Here is a 6,728-nt window from a genome sequence, read left to right on the forward strand (position 1 = left end):
AACTGAAACAATGTGATACAATAACGACATTGATAAAAAATAAACTACACAGTAATATAACACGACACTGGGTCGAGTTTGCGATTTTTCCTAGTCAAAGTTAAAATCATGAAACGTTTGAATTTATAGCTGCCAGTTCCAACATTTTTGTGTCACAATACACTTTTTTCATGGTGTTAAAAACGCTTCAGAATCCTACAATAACTGTGCATTTTCTCAGGCACTACGGGTCCCATAAATAATGTGCACGAAACCATGTTGTACGCAAAATGTCCGCCCGTACAACAGGTCACGGCACTTCGTGAGACCTTAGTACTTCCGGTGTCAAACAACGTTTTACCTTTTCAAATCGTATCATGGTTTTCAGTTGACAGTAAGGGACCAATAATCAGGAATAACATACGTACGATCTGACCTTCACCAAATTAATCAACTATTACGACTGACAAAAGCTGTGAAAGTCAAACATGGTTATAGACGTGGTCCTGTCTAGTCAAGTCATATTTGGCGCTCGCGCAATATAACAAGGACTGGTTCTTCAACATACGCTTGTCGCCGGAAATCTGGTACCGGAAGTAAGCTGGACCCCGTCTCGTAAAGTTGGCGCTTTCATAAGGAGGCGGGAACCAGCTTAGTATCTTACAAGTATTACAGTATTGGACTGTTTCATAAATGTAATTGGCAAGAGATATTTAAGCATGAGCTTCCCAGTAAAGCTGGTGAGTGCTGATATTATGGTAGGACGTTGGACATTTAGACAATTAGCGTTTTTTAAGTCATTGGTCTGAAACTCATGTTGTCTGTAAAGGCAAAATATTTAGAATTCTTTCACCTCGATCCGTTGACCATCATCTTGATCTGTTCTCAGTGTAACAAAAAAATCGAAATAAGACCCATCGGAAGCCTCTAGATACCTACTTAATTTAAACATAGCACAAGTCTGAACATAGAACACCACTTCCCCTTACTAAATCCACAGGTATATAATGCTAATTAATGCACGAACGCGGGGCTTTGGCGTGAGAGGCTAGCATTCTAACCACGGTGGTCCATTATGCAATAGTTGTTACGGTTAATAAATTTGCCGTGACAAAAGGAATCAGAAATCCCCTTTGAACCAGCAAATATAACACTGACAAGTCTAAAATATGCAATAATATATTTAGCAAACAATGAGAATGTTACAATGAATCACAATACAGATTTCTAGTACATTGCAATTGAGTCACAAGTCTAAGGTAATGAGTCACAAATATATAATATTAACTCACCAGCTTCTTAATATTCCAGCTATATGGCGACAGTTTGTAAATAATCCAGTGAGGAGACCAGAAAATCCAGTGGTCAACGTTCTCAGATGGATCAAACAACTGGGAACCGATGCCACGCGTCAATCAGGCCAGCGTGGGTGTGGGTGTTCGCGACCGTTTACTTTGTTTTTACTGGGTAACGCAATTCTGTTGGTTTCCGATAACCATGTTTTTGTAATTTCACAATGCCGATATACACTTTTCACGTTGTTTAAACAGTCAGATACTGTGATTACCGGTTTAACTTCTCCGGGTTATTTCTATCATGGTAGCCAAATCAGGAAAGTGCCATCGGTTCGTCTTTCATCATCACTTATTTCATCATCGAAAGGGGTTGCGTCAACCGTCGATGACTTGTGCTCGGTCTGGGAACCTCAATTTATTGAACAGCCCTTCAAACTACGCCTGCGATACAGGGGCTGCACACTTTATTTTTACCCGAGTTTCAATGGCCTTTTCACAAAATTTCAGGACTTCTTTCGGCAGACAGAGAAAGCCTCACAATCTAACAATAAGTGACCTTCGTCTTCAATTTTACCAGAAGAACATACGAACATGGTAACTCTTCCAATGTATTATTATCTTTTCTAAAACGTTGTATTTTTAAGGCATGTAGATGGATTCTATATTTACAAAATCATTCTTAAAAGAGACCTATAATTAAGGACCCTAATATATTTTATAGGTCCTGACATCGATTTACAATGTGAATAATGACTAAGAAAACTGGAAGACTTCACTGATGCGTACCAATTTTTAATATGACATTTTGTATATCTTCTGTTCGTTGTTTAAATGCTGACAAAAACATTTTTATATCACCAACATCTTACTTAAGCCAAACATAAATAACCTGGTTGCAAATAGCATGTGTCTGAAAAATACTTTCCACGTTTATCTAGTGATAACAATAATTGATAGCTTTGATGAGGGTAGCGATAATGAGGCATTCTTATAAGTTTAATTCGGTACCTAATAACTCTCATTTGGCTCTCAATATGCATGTTATAGCGTCCAAGCGCGGTTTTTTTGGAAGTTAGTACCTACAGTAAGAAATCTTTTAAAGTATGATGCATGCACGTTTTCAGTGGTTTCAAAATAGTTTGCTCCCCATATTTCAGATCCATATAACAAAATTGGTGCTATTTTAGTGTCAAAAAGTAAGCAAGCAAGAGTCAAATGAAATAAACTTATTAGCCTAAAAAATGGACAATAATGCCTTCTTAGCATGCGCTGTGAGGGCTTTACATGCCATGGACCAATTTAATTGGCTGGAAAACAAATGACCCAGATATTTATAAAATTTGACAACATTCATATTTTTTTGCCACGGACAGACCATTTTTCAGCATGTGCCACTAAACACCCATTTCTGAAAACAACTTTACTAGATTTTTCCATATTCAACTCTAGTCCCCATGTGTCACAAAATGTTTGAAGAATATTCAGCTGTCTCTGCAAACCATTCACCATAAATGAAACATAATATCGTCTGCAAAGAGAAGTAAAGGTAAACCCTTGATTGGGGGGTTAAGAAATATTCTATTATTACATGACTCATTATATTTTCTACAAGTTCATTTATAAAAAAGATATAGAGTAAGGGGCTTAGTACACAGCCTTGTCGCACACCACCACAATTATTTCTAACAACAGAGTCATACATGTTTCTTAAAATATTGTACATTTTGCCATGACATCTTTTGGTGTGTAACATAAATAGCAATTTCTTACGATCAACAAAATCAAAGGCTTTTTTAAAGCCGATGAAAGCGCAATAAAATCTCCCTTTAGGCCTGCATAAACATTTTGTACGTAATGATTGTAATTTAAATAAATTATCAGTTGTGCTATAATCGGGTCTAGATTCAGCTTGAGCCTCGTCACGTAGCTCGTGCAATCAACCCAGGCACGTAAACGCCTTTCTAAAATATTAGCAAATAACTTTCCCTAAGTATTTAGAAGAGATATTCCACGATAATTGTATGGTTCTGATGCACTCTCAGACGTGAACAGAGGGACAATCATACCTATATTCTATACCGACGGGAATTCACCACTGTCAAGAACTACATTGAAAAAATCTTTCAGATAAGACACTAAAGAAGTAAAAGTAGATTTATTAAATGTAGAGAGGGATACCGTCATGCCCAGTTTATTTCATTTATACATATTTTATTACTTTTTCCTCTGTAATTTGAGTTGACAATATATCATGTGAAAATAAAAACTCTTCACAATCGTCACAGTTGTGAGTGGAGACAAAATCATACACTGATTTATCAAAATCTGAAAGCAGGCTTTTATCTCTACAGGAAAGGAGATCTTTAGAGTAATGATACCATAGGTACGGAGAAATATTATCATTAAGTCTTGTATTTTTCCTCAAGATAGCGTTTTAACGTGCTCCAGAATACTTTACAGTCTGAATTTCTAGCTGCTATTTTAATATCATCTACAGCTTTGGCTAAATAATTACCTTAAAATCTGGCTCTTAAGCTGTTCTGGCATTGAAATCACCAAACACAACGAACTTACTCGCTTCCCCATAATCATACAGTATTTCCTAACATGCCTATGCCGTTGTCTTCTGCGGCTGTATACTCCGGCGATCTCTCTGGGTGGATGTACACAAATCCAACAAATATGTCGTGGCGTACAGCCAATTTGAAAAATAAACAGTTCCCCCAGTTCTTATACACTCTCTGAAAAAGAGAAGAAATATTCATCCGGAGAGAAACTGAAATACAACCAGAATATCGACCGACATTATATACAAAATTGTCGAAATTATTGAATGTAGCCTCCAAGAGATGCTGTGCATCAGGACTCATTGTCTCAATAGAACTAAATACATCATGAGCTTCACAAAATGATACAAGGTCAGGATTTGATATTTTGGTATTTATACCACAAATATTCCATGAACAGAAACTTAGATAATTTGGAATACTTATCTCATAATCTGCAATATAAAGAGAAGATTCATCCGAGGGCCACCCCCGATTTCCTATCTAGACCCTGGAGCAGACGACACATCAGGAGTCAGCCTGGTGGCGAGCAGACTGCGTGTTGTGTGGGGATACAACGGACGCTGAGTCAGAAGGGCAGGTTGACTTCTGCTCGACCAATTCCGACGCTGGTCAATCTGACGGATGTCTTTGGTATCATCATCGCAGACAAACACATTACCGCCAATGACAAGTTTGTCATAGCTTTAAAAAGCCACCGTGCTGCCGTTCCTTCCCTGTTTCATAAAGGGAAATAACTGCTGCCTAATCCAGCGAATGTTTTCGGTAAAATCAGACACTTTATAAACGACATCCCCCTTCAGTTGACGTCTCCCCACTTCCATAACGGATTCCTTATCTTTATGAAAAGTGAAACGGGTAATGACTGGTCTGGTGCCAGAATTACTGTGCAAACGATGGGCCCGGTCAACGGGAACTGATCTTGCACTTACCATGTTCAGTTTATTTGAGAGAAAGTCTCTAACGTCACTTTCAACTGTGTCCCGCGTCTCACTGCTCTTCAGCAATGCCATGCATGTATAATGACGTTATTACGCCTGGACTGGGCCTCTACTTTGTCTGTCTTCCGCTCTAGGAACGGCACTCGGTCCCGGAGTGAGTCGTTCTAAGACTGAAGCGCACGTATATGTTCGTTGAAATCACCTGCAAAGGGATTAAACTTATCGTTTAGAGAGGTAAGATCAGCCTGTATCGACTTTAGTGCTACAGCCAGGTCCGACCCATCTGACAATAACGAGGATGACACAATTCCGGCTACACTGGTGGTAGATAATCTGCTCTGCATCCTGTCCACATAGTTGTTAGTCCTGCTCTGGGGCTGGCGAGGTCCTTGGTAGGACTCAACGTCCCCTAACAGATGACAGAGTCTGCGAGTCTGAGTGTCAAACGGGTACGCTGGGGTTGCCTCAAAACGGGTAGAAAAACACACGTCTCATCCTGGTCTGAATAAAAAATCCTGTAGTTCTCCTCCAAGTTTCAGTACATACGCCCAGGTCGACTTCCCTGAACCTTCCCACTTTCATGCAACATTCCGTACCTTTAAATTGCTGTTGCATGTTGATATTTGACCATAAACTGCAAATTTATATGCCATGCAGTAACGACGTCCACATGCACAGGTACGTCACGTGACCCCACCTCTTATATGGGTTTCTGACATAACCAAGAAGCTGATAATCTTAATTCTTTATTCTCGTCTCTTTAATTCGTTCTTATTGCTTTTCCATAGACTTTTCAAACACGGCCTTTCAGTGCCTAAGGCATAAAGTTAAAGAGCCTTCGATGTAACTTAAAGAAATCATAATACCTCAGACATTTAACCTGATTTGTAAATATGGTTAGGTGAGCTAACACAGGTTAAGTAAGGCCCATAAAGAAACAATAATCTCTTCTTGATAAGAGGAAATTGGTTTAGCACACCGAATTACTGTACAGTAACATTTCATTCATAACATTTGCTTTTGGTTGTATGTGAAATTGTTAAACCGGTTTGCCATTGTCTTAGACCATTTTATGACTTGGGGGCTTGATCGCGCATTAGCTGAGAGCATGCTCGAAACTGAACCAAGGGAGATAAACTCATTTCATGTTAAATGCAGAAGGTGGTTCGATGTTCAACGTGTTACATAGTTTGGACTACAAGGCACATCTGTAATTGGCCAACCACTGACAATGGCTCAGGTTCACAAAAACTTGTATGAAAAGGTGAATCATCCAACTTTATGACATGTTCATGCAAAACTGTGTTAATAAATTACGATCATTACGTACCCAAGTGCCACGCAGAAGTTGATGGAGGGGTGACGGGCCATTCGTTCGTATCATTTATCAATGCTGATTCCGGTTTCGATTTATAGATGCTGGAGAATGCTTCCAAGATCCAGGTCATTGCCATTGTGTCGCAGTTGGACCAAGTGTTGAACCTTCTGATTACATCATTATCCAAAGACCATGTAACCTCAATTCCAAATGAGGACCCCGAATACCATACAGATGAAAAGTACGGTGTATATGTTGAAACAGGGTCTTCCACGTTTGACCGGGATTGGGATTTTTAAACACAGTTGCTAAGATAATTAGAACAGTGACTGAAAGCAAATATCTGTGTGTGTGAGTCCAGGTATGTTCTAAGCATGTGTTAACAAATCACATCCATTCCTGATCAGGTGTGAATGCCCAAGCACTACGATTAGACGAATCAATTATTGGGACGGTCTTTGTCTGGAGTGGATGTTGGGTGGTCAAACGTTCGCTCATCATACCGAAGACACGGTTCGATTTCCCACACGGGCACAATATGTGAAGTCCATACCTTGTATCAATTGCCTTGATATTGCTGGAATAATGCTAAAAGCGGCGTAAAATCACACTCGTTCACCTTAGTATG

The sequence above is a fragment of the Haliotis asinina genome, chromosome 8 (genome assembly GCF_037392515.1).
Source record: "Haliotis asinina isolate JCU_RB_2024 chromosome 8, JCU_Hal_asi_v2, whole genome shotgun sequence".
In the NCBI taxonomy this organism is placed as follows: Eukaryota; Metazoa; Mollusca; class Gastropoda; order Lepetellida; family Haliotidae; genus Haliotis; species Haliotis asinina.